The following is a 20,884-nucleotide window of genomic DNA, read 5'->3' on the forward strand; positions in this document are numbered from 1 at the left end:
AGTGGGACAACTATACGGATGAACAAACCGGGTGTGGCCTGCACCTCATGTGGAGTTTGGTACTAATATTTTGCTTTTGGTGTGAGATGAGGTGTAGGGGCATGGTATCCCAGGAGAGAGTGGTTGTGCTGAGACCAGCAGTTCTAGTAGTCAGGCACCAGCAATTCAGGGGACCACTCACCTGTCAGCATTCCTCACAAGGTAATTGTGTCAGCACAATGCTGTCAGTATTACAGACATGTCTAACCCCTACCCTCATATACAAGGACCTGATGATATTACTTTCTAAAAAACTTCTGTAGGTGCATATAAATAATAAGCTCGTTATTCAAGAATCTCCTGAGCAGCAGTGATGTATAATCCTGACATTTGTCAGCACCCAGCACAGTTGACACATAAAGCAATCTGAACTGTCCTATAGATACTGCAAAATTTTCAATGTGGTTATAACTACAAGGCATAGATATGATTGTAAACTGTGTTCCATTGGTAAAACTCTGTGAGGTTGGCAGTCATGCAGACAGTACATCAATCTGGCAGACTGCCCAGGGATGACACTTTAACAAGTACAGTGCACTCAATCTACATATGTATCACAACAGTGTTATGCTTACCAAGAGCAGGATCGTGGCTGCATATGATTCCTGATGGTGCTGTGAAAAACTGAGGGAGAGGTAATGTAAACAGCAACCCATGTTGCACTATGACAGGTTAATATGACCACAGATCTTACATTTACAGTACATACTATGTTACTTGGTATGTAGGTCACAATCTGCAACTAACCTCTTCCCCCCCAAAAAAATACTTGCCTTCCACATAAAAGTATGTACAGCGTGAAACATTGAATGCTACAGTATTCCAATTCGTATCCAACTAAGCATACATGGACACTTCACTTGTGTGGAAATGGCGGCACCCACATCCATGACATGCTGTGTGATGGATGCCTGGGAGCTGTCCTGTGCTCCTAGGTTCACCAGGAATTCCTCTGTGGCTGACAGTGGTTTTTCCAGTGCAGGCCCTCCATCGGTGACACTATGATCCCTGGCCACATCTGCTGCTCTTGTGCAAGCATACTTTATCATATCTGTGGCACAGTCTTGCACCTGCTCATATGTCCTGCTCTGTTGTCTAATGGAAACCACATTGCGAACCAGGACAGCCCACACTTCTGCCCACTCTTCCCTGTTTGTCCTCCCCTGACAGCAGGAGTTGGTGATGCTAACTCAGGGCATCCAGGATAGCTTCATTTTTGGCCTATGTAAAAGATCCCCAGTGTCTCAGATACATATTTCCTGAAAGACAGCAAAATGGGAACATATGTCAGCATCATATACATAGCAGTGTAGAATTTAGAGATACAGCAATAACATATGGCTACCAGTAATTACTGCTTAGTTACATATCTTACATTCGGCACCTTGCAAACATAGTAGGAGTGTGTATGTCGAGTAGGATAATGACAGTACTCATCTGTCCCTACTTGTGTCATGACAGATACTGTTATATGGTCACTCAACCAACACAAAAGTCCATTAAGTTGTGGTTTATATGTGTAAACCCCCCCTTGCAATATGTAAAACAAGCAGTGTCACACAAATAGAAGTGCAGTATTACCACCTCTATTAACATGAAATTCCCAGACAGCATTCCACCCGAACTGTACACTAGTTTCTCTGTGGGTGTAACCCATCTGCAGATCAATCACATCAGGAGTATAGTTCCATGCAAGACTTACTGCTGTAATCACCATTCCCCCTAAGTACATGGACAAATATGTTTCATGTTGGAAACAAAATGGTTACATACCTGATGAAGTACAATACTCCTCTATTGAATGATATTGATATATAGATGTTGTGGCAACACGTTAACTATAAAAAGTAGCTCTCATACACAATGTTTTCCCTAGCTAACTGTTTGCCTTTTTAACATGGTTCTGTATTAGGGAGTGATTGCCTCATAACCTATCTGTGCTTCTGAACTGCAAATTGCAGCCAGCACATCTGCTTTGTATTATAATCAGCCAGTCTCATGCAACCATTGAACAAGATATAAGGCCTCAATATACATTACAACCCCTTTCTCTATGTTGGGTTTGGAAATAGTGGGAGACAGTATATGCTACAGGCTGGAGCTGAAGGTGATGCTGCAGACAATAGGCATAAGTAAAAAGATTGAACACTTTTTAGGACAACAAGCTGTAAGAGTAAATGTGGGACCTGTGGCAGCCTTGTTTTACAGGCAGAGCTAGATTGAATGCAGCCACCCCACTTGGAAGTAAGGTATGTGTGTCAGGTAAGTGTGTCAGCCAATGGTATCAGTAAGACAATGCAAGCCAAAATGCTTGATGTGCCCTACAAAACAAGTAGTTGTACATTAACCATGATGTCAGGCAGGTGGACAACTTCCAGATCATGTGTTATGACATGGTATTCCCCTGTTGACTGTGTGCTGGCAACCCTTGCACCTATCTCAACCACCATATATGCATGTTACTTGTGTATCTATGATTGTCTGTGATATCATCAGCAAAACATTGTGGGCTGCAGTGAGATATTTCTGGGGCACAATTTCAGTACACACATCAACATCCAGTGAGAATACAATCTACTGCATTTCCTATTGCACTAGGAGTAGGATGAGAGTGGTCCTTTCTGTATGTCTCTGTCCTCTGCAATATAGATGCAGATATTCCAACTGTACTGCTTTGGGTGGATAAATAGGTGATGAGACAGACATACATATCACAATTTATAGTATTGATGGCCACATACATGTGTTTTCATTGGTAGATGCAGCTGTACTTGAACCCAGGACCATTTGTACCACAAAGTTATCTTTTTCAGTGCATTTTACAGAATGAGCTACACAGTCACTCTTATTGCAGGTGAATTTGTGCATGTAGTTATCATTCAACAATACATTAGTATGTGTATGGCTTTAGAGTGCTTTATTTGTATAACATAGTCTCAGTTAACATCCTCTTTTCCATTAATGTTTTATCAAGTATGTTCTTACATGTTGTAAACACAACTGCAGGTTTACCTGCTATCAGATACCTCAATTACATCTAAGCTTATGTGTGTGCCTTTATAGTGATGTATCTGTATACTAGATTGCTAATTGCAGTACTATTTTTGTATGAATCTCTTAGATGGTTTGCGTGTTGCACTGCACCATTTAAACATGCCTTAATGCAGGGACTACAGCATTACTATGTTTTGCTTACAACATTGTTTTTATTAGCAGCTGTGTATCTTTGCAGGATGATCCACTGTGGTGGAGGTGTGAGGATCATGGGTTTGAAATAGGATGCAGGTATACAATTTGACTGTGCTTAATATTGTTCCAAAAGCATATATCAGTACAGAGCTATTTAGCATATTTAAGCAATGCAGCACACTGTGCTGCATTACACAAGCAATCTTTAAAGAAAAGAAAAATGGGGAGATAGGACAGTGGTGAAAAGTGGTGCAAGCAGCATTTGCCTTCTCCGTTGTTGATCAGTGTTCTCGTTGGCGATCTGCGATTTAGGCATTTTCAGGTAGATCCATCTGTATATATATATATATACATATATATATATATATATATAGATATATATATATATATTGTATATATATATATATATATATATATATATATATATATATATATAGATAGATAGATAGATAGATATATACATACATGCATGTCTGTCTCCACCCATACATCTATATAATATACATATATCTCGAACACACACAAACAGACACACTCAGAAACACACACACACACACACACACACACACACACACACACACACACGTATAGTTACATTCCTATTATCTACAGATATATGTTTTATGTCTGTGTATGCCTGTATTGTCCTACATACCTTGATACTGGCAATTAAAACTTCAGTATGATGTTTATATAATGTTGGACAAAGGATCAAATGCAAGGGTTCAACATTAGATAATGCACTTCCCTACAGCCCTCTGTGCCTACTGGATGTCATAGCACATACACCACGAGGTGGACAGGTGGTGTTATTTACCATGTTGTGTATGCACTTATTGACAGGGCACATTTTATTTGCCCACATGCTTGCCCATCCTAATGCAAACAGTCACATATAGGCAAAATGGCTACTGTAGACACATAGATAGGATGAACAACAGTTATCTGACTGCAAGACTGCTATATGCAGAGAACAGTTGAAAAGCAATGTCACTCTGCAGCCCACACACACTGTTCAATACAAGCCTAGTTTATGTACTCTAGTAGTATTTGCCTGCAGTCATATGAAAAATAGGTTTAAGCCATGGTGCATGCTATGTAACACTAGGTAGGGAGGGGATCTAATCTCACTCTGGTCCACTTGGTGTGTGTATGCATCCCCCTGCATAACAAATGGGAATCATACATTTCAATGGGCTTGCACTTTTTAGCTGTTGCAGGTGCTGCCAGCCTCCAAACTCCTCTTGTCACAAGGCTTGCTGATTTCCTGCACCATAACACTATCAGTTGCCATAGGACTGTCAGACTTAAGCTGTAATGCATACTGTGAATACTGTGTTCCATAGTGTATAACACTAGATAGGTAGAGAGGTAATTTCACCTCCACTTAGCATGTGTGTGTGTGTGTGTGTGTGTGTGTGTGTGTGTGTGTGTGTGTGTGTGTGTGTGTGTGTGTGTGTGTGTGTGTGTGTGTGTGTGTGTGTGTGTGTGTGTGTGTGTGTGTGTGCGCGTGTGTGTGTTTGTGTGTGCATGTGTGTGTGTGTGTGTGTGTGTGTGTGTATGTGTGTGCATGCATCCCTCTGCATGACAAATGGGAATCCCACATTTCAAGGGGCCTACACATTTTGGCCCTTGAAGGTGCTGCTGGCCTTTGAACTCCTCTCTTCCACAAGGCCTGTTGATGTCATGTACCTTAACACTACCAGTTGCCATAGTAATGTCAGATATAAGCCATGTAAATATTGTCATCTGTAGTGTGTATTACTAGGTGTTCTAATCTCATGCTGTGTTTGTGTGTTCATCCACCTGAAAAATGAATGTGATGACCACACTGACTTAGACAGAGGTTGGGTTTTGCAGCATGTTGGCTGCTGTAGGTTATGTGTGCCTACAAACCTAAAGACTCCTGACCAGAACAAGGCCTGCTAATGTCATCTACCATAACATTACCTAAAGAGATGTTACAAGCACACTTGAGGTGTAGTGCATGTGTCAAGTACTGTGATCTCTAGCATGTGCCATTAGATAGGTAGGTGTTCGAATCTAATTGCAGCCAACTTGAACTGTGTATGCTGTGCACTCTTCTGTATATATGAACTGAAAGTGGTATTATTCTCATTGTAACCAGGTGTGTGTGTGTGTGTGTGTGTGTGTGTGTGTGTGCGTGTGCGCACGCGAGTGTGTGTGTGTGTGTGTGTGCGGATGTTAAGTCATTTTACTTCAGTGTATGGGATCATATGACAATTTGACAGTAGTAGCTTAATGAAAGTAGGTGACATAAAATTCTTGTCACGTTCTAACTCTTATTTACACAATTTTTACATATTGCCCCTGTCCACAAGGGACAAATGCAGAAGCCCTTTGATGACATAACAGTCATCCATGTCATCATACAAACTGCATCTGCCGAGGGTCAACGAGTTGCAATGTTTGCCATTAGGTGGGAGTCTGTTTCAGTAGTTTGTGACAGTGTGGTACACATATCGCCCCCCACGAGCATGCATTATTAACATCACATTCCAGGTAAATCCCAGGCGGCAGCCTACATGAACACAGGCAGGGAATACAGCACCTTTAGGTGCCCTATTCAACCAAAGCTTGACTACTGGCTTTGTCCCAGCTGAGTGGAGGACAGCCACTGTCATCTCTTTACATAAAGGTGGAGCATTCACTGATCCAGAAAATTACAGACCCAGTAGCCTAACTATGGGACAAGTATCATTGAGCACATTAACAAGGACATTGGCAACCTCCAAACACTCAATCCCATTCAGTTTGGTATTGTCAGGGGAGGTCATGCATGTTAAATTTGGTCAGCCTCTTTGAGACAGTCTCCAAAGCCATGGACGATGGGAAGATGGTGCATCCTGCCTACCTTGACCTGGCCAAAGCCTTTGATACTATTTCCCACTCAGGTATAATAGATAAACTCTCTCCACAAGACATCACTCTGTATGTTATCAGATGGGTAGCAAACTGGCTCACTGATAGAAGCCATCTACTCAAAATAGGGGAAGCCACCTAAAGCAGTAGACCCATAGTGAGTGGTGTATTTCAGGGATTGGTCTTGGGGCCTATGTTGTTTGGGATATAGTTTTCTGAGGTGCATACTAAAACTTGTGGGCTATGGCTAACCAGGTTTACAGATGACTGCAAATTGGCCACTGTCATGAATTTCCTTAGTGATGTGGACATCCTCCAAGCGGATCTCACCCAAACAAATGCCTGGTTCCAAAACATGGCTCAAACTGAATGCTAAAAATGCCTTATCATTCCCTTTGGGGAGTGTGATATCCCCATAAATTATCACAATAATAACAAGGACATAGGCACACTCAGGTTGATAGCAAACTGACTTTTAACAATCATATTGTCTCCATTGTACAGAAAGCTTTCTACATGGCCCTCCTCATTAGGAAGGGTATCTCATCCAGAGACAAGGACACCATAGCATCCCTATATTCTTCCCTTATAAGACCTATTATTTAGTATAATGCATCTTTCGGCATGTACCTCACAAAGCACATGCAGCAGCTGGAGAGACCACAAAGGTTCTCACCAGGATAATCCAGGGCCTCAAAAAACTAACTAGCACAGATAGGCTAAAAGCCCTGTCCCTCTACTCAGTCTCATTCAGACTCCTCCAAGCTGGCCTCTGTCTGGCATACACAGCAATCTGAGACCCCGCATTGATGGAACTGCTGCATATATGCAAGTCAAGTTTCACTTGAGTAATCTGCACGCATGACCTCAACCTGATCTGTGACATCAATAGGACTTTTTGGCAGAACAGATTTGTGTCCCACAGACTCTCCCTTCTGTAGAATGGACTCACTCAGCATAAAGCTGATTACTTTATTAACACATTGTAAGTGTAACCTGGATAACTGGAGGTGAAACAGAAAATACACCTCTGGGATTCCACCTGTGTCCCTGCTGGAAGTGGCTAATATGTCAGAACACAGGCTAAATACTTGGGCAGGCTTGTTAGGGCCTCAGGGCCAATGGCCTAGTAACTTCCTATGATCCTATGACCCAATATCTGTCCAGTGGGTAATGCATGTACCATTTCACTCACAGAGTTGGAGCATGTCCAGTACAGCAGGGACACACAATGATCTGTATGCAAGTCAGAGATAACTTTTGAGTGGTCTGCATGACATAAGGTACAAGACAGTAATTGCACATGATCCCCTTAGGTCAAATACTGGGACTTGAAGTTCCCTTGTGAGGAAAGTTTGTGTTGTGTCCAATTACTATTGATGCTTGCAAAGGTACTTGTGAAAATGGCCATTGCAGTGAAATATTGGCATGCTTAGGGAAGAGCACACAGAGACTATAAACTCAGCATTATCGAGTGACAGTGCCCTCACTAATGACATGAGCATAATATATACCCATCTTATCCCTGTGGAGACATGGTGATCTATGGTAAAGTTGGTGTAAACCTGAGTGGCCAGGCCCATGTGCCCATGTATATCACCCCTGAGTATGTAAACCAGGTGAGGCTAATGAAGTGCTACTTACCAGAAACATTGCTGTTATCGGTGGAAATGATATACATATTTGCTTGAGGTTACGGGCATGAGTATGTAAAGAGGCATATGCTCATGAAGACCCCCTTGTGAGAGAATGACATAACTGGGAGATTGTATGACTGCTTCCAGTTTGTTGTGCCATTAGATGCTTCTTGTCCTTCTGTCAACTACAGCCAATTGTATGCAGTTGTACAGGTGGCACACCTGTTAGTGAAGATGCAGATGTCCATGTGTGCACAGAGAACTTGTTCAACACTGTGGTCTTTATTCTGGCCTTGCTAGTCTGCACTGCCTGTCAGGCTACCAGACAGCACACTGGATGTTGTGTGACATGATGTGGGAACACAGACATGTGTTACGGTTACATAAATGTACAGCCTGACATAAATAGGACAAGTGTGGGTGCACACACTTTAGCCAAAGGTACCCACTCCTCTGCAGTATGCCTCAGATCCATTGTTTGCAGACATGTACCATGAAGCTGTTGATGATCAGGCTGCATGAACTGTTGCAATGTTCTGACCTGAGAAGTATTTACTGCCACTGTGGTGCTTGCCCAAGCAACCTTGCACGTGTATGTCACCGGACACTGTACATCACAGTGTGACACTGCAGCTGTGCTCCAACTCGCCATCCACACATTACCCTAACAAAACCCAAGAATCCTGCATAATACATGCCACACTGTAATGATTGCTCTGACTGCTACTCAAGGCATCTTCCTGGTAAAGGGTTTGTCAAAGCTACAGCGCCCAGCATGAAGTGGGACAACTATATGGATGAACAAACAGGGTGTGGCCTGCATCTCATGTGGAGTTTGGTACTAACATTTTGCTTTAGGTGTGAGATGAGGTGTAGGGGCATGGTATCCCAGGAGAGAGTGGTTGTGCTGAGACCAGCAGTTCTAGTAGTCAGGCACCAGCAATTCAAGGGACCCCCTCACCTGTCAGCATTCCTCACAAGGTAATTGTGTCAGCACAATGCTGTCAGTATTACAGACTTGTCTAACCCCTACCCTCATATACCAGGACCTGAGGATATTACTTTCTAAAAAACTTCTGTAGGTGCATGTAAATAATAAGCTCGTTATTCAAGAATCTCATGAGCAGCAGTGATGTATAATCCTGACATTTGTCAGCAGCCTGCACAGTTGACACATAAAGCAATCTGAACTGTCCTATAGATACTGCAAAATTATCAATGTGGTTATAACTACAAGGCATAGATATGATTGTAAACTGTGTTCCATTGGTAAAACTCTGTGAGGTTGGCAATCATGCAGACAGTACATCAATCAGCAGACTGCCCAGGGATGACACTTTAACAAGTACAGTGCACTCAATCTACATATGTATCACAACAGTGTTATGCTTACCAAGAGCAGGATCGTGGCTACATATGATTCCTGATGGTGCTGTGAAAAACTGAGGGAGAGGTAATGTAAACAGCAACCCATGTTGCACTATGGCAGATTAATATGACCACAGATCTCACATTTACAGTACATACTATGTTACTTGGTATGTAGGTCACAATCTGCAACTAACCTCTTCCCCCCCAAAAAAATACTTGCCTTCCACATAATATTATGTACAGCATGAAACATAGAATTCTACAGTATTCCAATGCTTATCCAACTAATCATACATGGACACTTCACTTGTGTGGAAATGGCGGCACCCACATCCACGACATGCTGTGTGATGGATGCCTGGGAGCTGTCCTGAGCTCATAGGTTCACCAGGAATTCCTCTGTGGCTGACAGTGGTTTTTCCAGTGCAGGCCCTCCATCGGTGACACTATGATCCCTGGCCACATCTGCTGCTCTTGTGCAAGCATACTTTATCATATCTGTGGTACAGTATTGCACCTGCTCATATGTCCTGCTCTGTTGTCCAATGGAATTCACATTGCGAACCAGGTCAGCCCACACTGCTGCCCACTCTTCCCTGTTTGTCCTCCCCTGGACAGCAGGAGTTGGTGATGCTGACTCAGGGCATCCAGGATAGCTTCATTTTTGGCCTATGTAAAAGGGCCCCAGTGTCTCGGATACATATTTCCTAGACAGCAAAATGGGAACATATGTCAGCATCACATACATAGCAGTATAGAATGTAGAGATACAGCAATAACATATAGCTACCAGTAATTATTGCTTAGTTACATATCTCACATTCGGCACCTTGCAAACATAGTAGGGGTGTGGATGTCGAGTAGGATAGTGACAGTACTCATCTGTCCCTACTTGTGTCATGACAGATACTGTTGTATGGTCACTCAACCAACACAAAAGTCCATTAAGTTGTGGTTTATATGTGTAAACCCCCCTTGCAATATGTAAAACAAGCAGTGTCACACAAATAGAAGTGCAGTATTACCACCTCTATTAACATGAAATTCCCAAAGAGCATTCCACCCGAACTGTACACTACTTTCTCTGTGGGTGCAACCCATCTGCAGATCAATCACGTCAGGAGTATAGTTCCATGCAAGACTTACTGCTGTACATGGACAAATATGCTTCATGTTGAAAACAAAATGGTTACATACCTGATGAAGTACAATATTCCTCTATTGAATGATATTGATATATGAATGTTGTGGCAACAAGTTAACTATAAAAAGTAGCTCTCATACACAATGTTTTCCCTAGCTAACTGTTTGCCTTTTTAACATGGTTCTGTATTAGGGAGTGATTGCCTCATAACCGATCTGTGCATCTGAACTGCAAATTGCAGCCAGCACATCTGCTTTGTATTATAATCAGCCAGTCTCATGCAACCATTGAACAAGATATAAGGCCTCAATATACATTACAACCCCTTTCTCTATGTTGGGTTTGGAAATAGTGGGAGACAGTATGTGCTACAGGCTGGAGCTGAAGGTGATGCTGCAGACAATAGGCATAAGTAAAAAGATTGAACACTTTTCAGGACAACAAACTGTAAGAGTAAATGTGGGACCTGTGGCAGCCTTGTTTTACAGGCAGAGCCAGATTGAATGCAGCCACCCCACTTGGAAGTAAGGTATGTGTGTCAGGTAAGTGTGTCAGCCAATGGTATCAGTAAGACAATGCAAGCCAAAATGCTTGGTGTGTCCTACAAAACAAGTAGTTGTACAGTAACCATGATGTCAAGCAGGTGGACAACTTCCAGATCATGTGTTATGACATGGTATTCCCCTGTTGACTGTGTGCTGGCAACCCTTGCACCTATCTCAACCACCATATATGCATGTTACTTGTATATCTATGATTGTCTGTGATATCATCAGCAAAACATTGTGGGCTGCAGTGTGATATTACTGGGGCACAATTTCAGTACACACTTCAACATCCAGTTGGAATACAATCTACTGCATTTCCTATTGCACTAGGAGTAGGATGAGAGTGGTCCTTTCTGTATGCCTCTGCCCTCTGCAATATAGATGCAGACATTCAAACTGTACTGCTTTGGGTAGAAAATAGGTGATGAGACAGACATACATATCACAATTTATAATATTGTTGGCCACATACACGTGTTTTCATTGGTAGATGCAGCTGTATTTGAACCCAGGACCATGTGTACCACAAAGTTATTTTTTTCAGTGCATTTTACAGAATGAGCTACACAGTCACTCTTATTGCAGGTGAATTTGTGCATGTAGTTATAATTCAACAATACATTAGTATGTGCATGGGTTTAGAGTGCTTTATTTGTATAACAGAGTCTCAGTTAACATCCTCTTTTCCATTAATGTTTTATCAAGTATGTTCTTACATGTTGTAAACATAACTGCAGGGATACCTGCTATCAGATACCTCAATTACATCTAAGCTTATGTGTGTGCCTTTATAGTGATGTATCTGTATATTAGATTGCTAATTGCAGTACTATTTTTGTATGAATCTCTTAGATGGTTTGCATGTTGCACTGCACCATTTAAACATGCCTTAATGCAGGGACTACAGCATTACTATGTTTTGCTTACAGCATTGCTTTTATTAGCAGCTGTGTATCTTTGCAGGATGATCCACTGTGGTGGAGGTGTGAGGATCATGGGTTTGAAATAGGATGCAGGTATACAATTTGACTGTGCTTAATATTGTTCCAAAAGCATATATCAGTACAGAGCTATTTAGCATATTTAAGCAATGCAGCACACCATGCTGCATTACACAAACAATCTTTAAAGAAAAGAAAAATGGGGAGATAGGACAGTGGTGAAAAGTGGTGCAAGCAGGGGGAAACATACTGAAAGGCAGGTAGGAATTTGCAGGATGAGTGTAGGAAAGAACCATAGCTATCCATTTCTTTATCAGCAACAACTGTGCATTTTAACAGATCTTAAAGCTGAATTTGAACTGTCAACCCCAGAGAGAGGTGACGACAACATAACTGCATTGTCAAGCCAGTTGGACCAAATTACATGTGTCTAGTGAACACATGTGCGAAAAGGAGAGCTATGTATAGGACAATTTTTTGGGGGACTGGTGCCCATTTTTTTAAGGTGAGAGTGAAATGTTGGGGAAGGGACATTGGTACATGTGGGAAATATAATTTGGAAAGGTGAGGAAGCTTTTGAAGACAGGCAAGACAACAGACTGGGTTGGTATGTGACACAAGAGGGGGATGAACACCATGGATGAGGAGGGTGTTCTGGAATCCCAGTCTCAGGACCATCCACAAGGTAGCAGTGTGACTCAAGTCCTCATCCATGGAACTGTTAGCACTGCTGCTTCACTGACCCTGTGGTGGCAGTGGTGTGGACTGGTGTCCAGAGTGAGGTTGCCCCACCAGGGTGGCAAGCATGCTTTCTGTCAGGCATAGGTGATTTCCAACAGTTTGATGGAGCAACCTGTGCACCATACCTCATATTTCATCACAGGTGACAAAATCACCCCCTCCACCACCACTTCCACTGGAGGGCCCAGACACTGTCCATGGGGTGGAGCTACCTGATGTCACAGTTGCAGTAGCAGCATAGGGGGCATCACCAGACTGTGGTCCAGACATCTTGGGCCCCAGTGCCACAGCCAGGGAAGCCAAGGTAGGTGGAGTGCCTGGAATTGGCCTACCTTGTCAAGCTGTAGTTTATTAAATGTAAACATAAAGTAAGATAGGTAGTAACCAAACAAATGTTAGCATTAACATAATGGAAGATAATATTGATTAGTCAAAATACATATTATGGTATATTATGCAGAATGCAACAATAAATGACATAACAGTAAGTATGTTAACAGCAAGCCAGTATGAAATAACCCATAAGGGCAACATAACAGTTTAACAGAATGTATTAATATCAAATAATAATAATAAATAACATTTCTAAATTAAAGAAGATAAGGGGTGGGGAGAGAGAGAGAGAAAAACATACCATTAGTGAACTGGCAGATGATATTACTACCCAGACTACTAATACATACTTTTACAGGTGTGCAGTGTCACTTGTGAGTACAGTGACTCTAAGTCTTGTATAGATGATGTTGCAAGTACATACCTCTCAACCTGTTAGCATGGGACAGTATAGTCAAACCAGTTTAGCAGAGCTAAACAAACTTGTACAACTGTGTTTCAATGGAGCTTAACAATGCACAAACAAGAATAGCCATTGACCATGTTTAAGTGATGCTTTGCATTGCACAGTTTCCAAATGTAACAATTTTGTTTTGTATTAAACTGCCCTTTAGTTCACCTGACACATTTTCATGGTATGAAATTTAAAAAGGTGTGACTACTCAGGACTCGAATTCGGGACCTACTACACTTTAGGCTGTGATTCAACCTATTTAATTATTTGGATAGTAAGAGAACCAGTATACCTTTACATAAACTACTACGGTACTTGTTAACATTGCTAAGCATCACACAGTGCCATGCAAATGACCATTAAAAAAATAATAATAATAACTTTAAACAAATTAAATTCATCCAGGTTCTATTTTTAGATGTCTGGCAGGAGTCAACTGTGTATGTGTATGTGCAGCTTGGCACTGCTAAGCACCATGCCATACAACATAAACAGGCAGTATAAAATCAAAAAAATAAGATAAAATTCAGATATATTTATATAATAGCAGAGTACATTACAATGATTCTTATCCTGTGCATAACATCTGTCTAGGAATTTCCTGGACAGTCTACATCTATGGGACAGCCTCTACACTACAGCTTACAAGGACTCAATACCCATGTCACTGTAATCACCCTGGGCAGCACACCATGATTGAAATGCATGGAGTGCTGCTGAGGGGGAACCATGACCATGTACATGGGTACATTCTGTGTAGGTTCTACAAGGAGCCTACACAGATTTTATTGAATCCTGAGGATTATTATAGTAATAAACTGTTACAATGCACAAATAATATTTTGATACAGAGAAAAAAAAGTCATTCACAGATGTTAAATGATGTTTTATTAGTTTACAGAATGTACAATTTAAAGTCAATGCTTCAAACGTGACAGTACAGTTAAAAGTTCAAATCCCATGCAAGAAAAGAGTGCATCATAAATATTAGGTGTCATTAAAGCCACTGGTTCAACTCCTATGTTATACTTGTTTAAAGGCCAGACAAGTCAAGTTCCAGAATTAGATAATTTCAACTCTAGTAATAAATGTGTATACTATATAAAGAAACTTCACATACTTGTATAAAGGACAAACAAGTAAACTTCCAGAATTAGATCAGTTCATAATATATAAAGATTGTATATATTTCATGCAAAAAGTGCAGTTTCTCAGATTACAGGCCAGATTGATTTTTAGTTAAATTTTAAATATAATCAGGAATGTTATTCACCCACTGATTTCCAGATTGATTTTTAGTTAAATTTTAAATATAATCAGGAATGTTATTCACCCAGCCTTGCACAAGAAACAGAAAAGGGGAGGTTTGAAAGGCTTAGACACAGAAATGGACACTTGAAAACTCTCTCCAGTACTTTAGCAGTGACTGGAACAATGCATAGTAAGGCTTAAACTTGGCAAGAGCTGTTGTCCATAACTCAAACTGAAAAACTGTATACAATAGATGTGCATTTATGTAACTCAGAGTTAAAGCAAGTACATAAATGTTATCATGTTTTCAGACAGTTGAATAACAGGGCTTCCTATCAGTTCGTCGAAACTTCAGCAGTTCGAACACCATATGTTCAAACTGTGAAGTTCAAAAACTGATTATTCCGAAGCTGCGGAACACCAAATTCTTTCCCAGGGGAAAGAATTTGGTGGGCCGTTTCTGTGGCTTCGTGATTTTCAGCACTGTGGTGGAAAGTTACAGGTCGGGTTCAGGTAAGTGTGCGATTGTGCGGACGTTAGGGTTAGGGCGCGGGTTAGGTGAGTTAGGGTTAGGGAGCGGGTGAGGTGGGTGTGCAATAGTGACAGACTTTAGGGTTAGGGTGGGATAGGTGAGTTAGGGTTAGGATGCGGGTGAAGTGATTGTGTGAAAGTGACGGACCTTAGGGTTAGGGTTTGGGTTAAGGTAAGTGGATAGATAGTAGTGTATGTACAGTTTAGTGTAGGGTTAGATGTAGGATTTTAAGTGTATGTGTGTGGATTGCTGTTTTTTTGGTGTGCTTGTGTTGTGTGTGTGTTTCTTGGAACAGCAATTTTTTTTCCCTGGGAAAAAAATTGCTGTTCTAAGCCTTCAATGGTTTTGCACTTCGAGGTTAGAAGTTCGAGCATATGGTGTTCGAACTTCTGCCGTTTCATCGAAGTGATATAGACTCGAATAACAGTGCTAGTTTTCAGTTTATGTTTTTATCTATATTCAGACAATACTGACAGAAAAAGGTACTAATAGTTTAATTTCCAGACCATAACATTTACCAGTTTTCTGTTATGCTTTTTTCTGAGTTTAGGTAACACTGACAACAGATATTCTTTTAGTATTAGTTTAGTTAGTTTACAGAATGTAACATTTATACACAGCTATTTTTAAATGTTCACTATAAACATGTATCACTTTAATGTAAATTTCAGTCAAGGTTCAGAATATGACATTCATACTCCGTTATGTGTTCAGTTTAATACATTTCAGTCAACTTTCAGAATATAACATTAATGTAAAATTCAGTCAAATTTCAGAATATGTCATTCATACTAATTTATGAGTTCAATATAATGCATTTCAATCAAATTTTAGAATATAACAATACAACATGCAATTACATCACACTTCACACGATTCAGTCATTATATTAAGGGTAAAGTGATAGAATTATTTGTATTTAGTCATTAGTCTTACGAGTAAAATGACCAAATTATTTGTAACAGGCTTATTAAAATAAATTATCTAAAGTATAGGTTGCAATAGTTGTTCAATATACTCAAGGCATAACATGGCAGGATTAATTTGTTAATTTACAGATTACAGTGCACTTAAAATTATTGTACATTAGTCAGAAAGTTAAAAGGACACTGACAGAGAATGCAAAGGTATAAATCTGAAATACAGAGGGCATAGGTTTTAGTAAACTATTATAACTCAAATATTTACAGGATATTTAAGGCACAAATTTAGGAGGCAGACATCTATTACAGCACATAGAAATTAAAAAAGATAAATAGAATTATTAACAAATCTAGCTGAAAATTTACAGACAAGCATTAATGTAGTATATGGTAATTATGCTTAAAGACCAGTTATAAAGGTATCCCTATATTGCTGATTTCAATTAGTTCTCAAAAAATAGCCATCATGCTTGATAGGCTATATAATAAAAAATGTCCTGGGATTCAATAACACCTACACTAAATGTGCACTAAGTGTACACTGTTCTGAGTGAACAGGCAACACAGACATAACACACACCTTCTTCCTCCGAATTTTACTTTTCCTACTGATATTCTTGCACCTTTAAATATTGACAGGGATTCATAAAGGTTACCACAAAACGGAGACTACATGTACAATTAGTGTAATCTTTTTGAGTGACTAGTAAACACAAAAAATGTGATAAGAATGTTCTTGAATACATATCATGTACACTTAAAGTAGACATTATTCAATATGGCCCATGGATTAAACAGTACAATTTTTGAGGATTTAAATCTATGGACAACATGAAAAGGTTTCATTTGCTATATCATGGTAAAATAAAGCACCAGTTCATAAGGTAGGAAAATAGACAATAAACAGTGTAATTTTACCATTACAGCATACAGAAATATGGAAGAAAAATAGGCAGGCTTAACAGTTCATACTCTGTCTAACTTAAGTGAAGACTCACAGAGACAGGTTGAGGATTTGTATGACATTTTCTGTTACTGGACCAGCAGGGTTAAAAGAATTACCTTGCCTAATCAGGTTTAGAAACCAAAGGATTAAAATACACTGATTTTCAGAATAATGTGTAGGTTTTAGATATATCACTCATACATCACAACTTAGATTTAAAGACTCTAAAAACTATGGATCTAGGTAATGGGATAATCTTTAATCACTGAAGCAGGTATATTTCCTGCATATGGAGCTGTTAAGGCTATTTGGGGATTACATAAATTAGCCAAGTTGCTGAAAGTATTAGCTAACAGTACCTCTGAGACCATAATAGGCATCACTATCTATCAGGACACATCTGCAGATTATGAGTGTGGTGGCATAAAGCCCATATATTCAAACCAGAGTATAGCAGTTACTAATACAGATATGAGGTAGCTACAAAAGAAGGCTCCTGTAAAAACTTTTGTCAGGGACCTCAGGAGCAGCTGTTAGACTGATGGTATTCTTAGTGAGCTCACCATAGTACATTTAGGTAGAAAAATAGGGCAGAAATTATAGAATCAGAGTTATGTTTTCTTGTATGCATTCATTTTCAGGGAAAGAGTTCATTAGAAAGAAAAATATAATCTTGCTGGATAAGCATGAGATGTGCAGAAATACAGAATGTTCCTTTCTCAAGGGAAAGTGTACTTGCAATGGAATGCTATATAAAGAATAGACTGTGAGGCACATGCATGAAAAGGTTTGAAAACCAACACTAAAAAGGCATGTAAAACATTGCAGGATTTTGGTATTATCAGGATATACTTCAGACATGGTCAGGGAAGTCAGTAAGTTATTTTTTGGACTGATATGTAAAAGAGTCTTTACAGTACAGACACTCAAGCCTGAGTACAGAAGTCAGGTGAAATATCCATACTAAACAACAAGCCAACACAGTGGATAATTCCCAATAATTTCCAGACAAGATGTCATGGTATAAATGACATTTTAATTCAAAAACAAAAATGGTCACTCGCTTTCATTCCCCAAAGGACCTTCTTCAGAACCATTTTATAAAATAAAACCATCATTTAAAAAAACATTTAAAATCATCATGTGACTTGCTCACTCAATGTTCCTTAAAGAAACATTAACATGCCACTAAATAGATCATAGAATCATTGCTTTTTTTTTTTAAAACAGGCAAGATAGATATATATTCAATAATACTAGGCAAAGTTGTTGCATTCAGCATTAGTTGCCATTTAAGTTCAAATTCATCTACCCTATTCTCCCAAAAGCCTCCCTTGTCATCCATTTTAACTTTTCCAGAATGCCAAATAAGAATTTTGAATCATAGCCTCGGTGTTTTGTATGTTTATATAAAGCATTGTTCTCATCTTTGTTTTTAATGGCATACAAGTGCTCGTATACATATTTACGTAAACTTCTACCAGTTTTCCCAATGTAGAAATCATTGCATTTGGAGCAAGTTGCAATGTATACAAGACCAGAACTGCCACAATATCTTGTGTGCAGCCTAATACGCTGTTCTGAATTACCTACAGACACTGTTTTGTTTTGTAAGATGTAACTACAATAATTACATCTCCCACATTTTTTAATTCCATTAATCATTATACTATTCACATTTCTGGAATGTTCAAAATAGTTTTTCAAATTCCACCCTGATTTATACACAAAAGTAGGATTTTGACCTAAAATGTCAAATGTCTCAACACTACTTCAAAATATTACCCAATTTTTTGTTATGATGCCTCTCAAGGTAGTGGAATTTCCACTCTGTTGTAAAACCATAGAATTTGGAAATAAAATGTCAACAGGTGTAGTTTTCATTGTATTTTCATTAGCACTCAACAAAGGGGTGTACTTTTACCCTTTTCACTCAAAATATTTTTCCAATATCAAATAGCAAACTGTCTGGATATCCTTTTTCTTTGAACATAGTAATCAAATTTCCTAACTCTATTTTGAATAAGGAAATATCTGAACACATTCTTGCTGCACGCACAATCTGCTCTTTCACTATGTTTTTTTTTTAGTATAGAAAGGGTGTTGACTTCTGTAGTCTAGGTAACTATTAGAAAATGTTGGTCTTTTTTCCACCTGGTTTATAAATATAGTTGCATCTAGATAGTTTGCACAATCATCTATATGGTCACAAATAAACTTCAGCAAATAGTTGTTGTTAACTGTTTTAACAAATACACCCCTTATTTCACCAGTTGTTTTCCACAGAAGTCATCCAAAAATCTCAAATGAACAAACCAGTACTGAGCAAAACCCAAAGTGAATACATGCTGTTTCTCCCATGCATACATTATAGCAGAGGTTGGGGCACACTTTGTCCCCATGTCCATCCACTTAACTTGTCTGAAGAATTTGTTACCAAAACACATATAGTTGCTCTTTAAAACAAGTTCCATAACATCCATCACAAAATTATGTAGTGCTCCTTTTAAGCTAGTTGGTTCCAAAACTGCATCTCAGAACAGTTTCAGTCCTGCATTATGTGGAATAGAATAGAAAAGGTCCACCATGTCTATTGTTGAAAAACTTGTTTCATCTGAGTAACACTCTTGTTTTATTTTTCTCAAGAAACTTTTCTTCTACTTCTACTATATGTGGCTCGTGTTTTCTTGAATATTAAGTATTTTTTATAGTGCTGGACTTGTTTTTGGTGATTTGTTCCTTTTGGTTTGGTCCGTACAATGAGTTGGTTATGTGCACTGCTGTTTTTTGTCATATATATATATATATATATATATATATATATATATATATATATATATATATATATATACATGTATGTATGCATGCTTGTATTGAACAGTTCTGAAGAGTTGATGACGTATAGAAATGAATGCAAGATACACAGTAGAGCATCACCTGATAAATTATAGGTGTGAGAAATTAATGGGAAGATACTGATAAGTGTATTTTTCAAAATATTACAAATGCCAAAGGAAAATCATTTTCAAGTCTAAAAAAATGTAAATGATTTTGGAGAACTGTGTGAAGGAGAAAAGGGGAGAGTGATAAAAGTGATCATATAGTTTAATCAGTGGAATTGATAATATTCTTGCATGAGGCCCATTTAAATAAAAGAATGTCTGTTGCAGCTGTATAAGCTGTGACTCTGCAAAATAAATATTGCGTAAAATATTGCAGCATTCCTGAAATGACATGTTGGTAGGGGAGTCTGTAATTGTGGCTAATAGATCTATTTACTGCCAAAACCATAACATTTATGCTCTGAGAGTGTTTGATGTGTCATACATAAACATGAATCAAAAAATTTTGCTTCTGTGCATCCCCATTGCAACAAGTTTGTCCTGCCTGCTCCCAAATATACTCCCATATATTTTTTAAATGGAAAATGCAATCCCAAACAATATGTTCCCAATAAACAGCAATCCCTTCAATCAAACAATGTCAGTACTGTGGATCATCTTTATAGATGCTTGGTCTGGGGTTAAAGACAGGGATAAAGACATTTCCAACAAATAACCTCCCTCTAAAACAAGATGAAAGTGTTAGTGAGCCCTTCATTATTGTAATCAGGTGCACTTCTATTAGATATAGCACCTTATCTTCCAAGTATCGCTTCTTAAAATCAAAGGCCTGATTAAAATATAGCAGAATGAGGGCAGAATAGGCCTCAGATATTCCTGACTTTATGATCTTTATGTCAGATCTTCAAGCAAATAAATGAAAAATAGCAATTTCATAACTAAATTCAACTTTCCATCATCTAATATGTGGCCTGACATTGAAGAAAGCTGAAAAAGAAGAATAAGGTGCGTGCTGGAAATTCCATATTTTGAGGAAAGCTGCCTGTAAGTCATAAACATGGGGCCTACATATAACTGAAAGGAGAGGAATAGGCTGTTTTCAAGCCATT

The sequence above is a fragment of the Protopterus annectens genome, chromosome 3.part1, assembly GCF_019279795.1.
Source record: "Protopterus annectens isolate FY-2018-M chromosome 3.part1, PAN1.0, whole genome shotgun sequence".
NCBI lineage: Eukaryota > Metazoa > Chordata > Ceratodontiformes > Protopteridae > Protopterus > Protopterus annectens.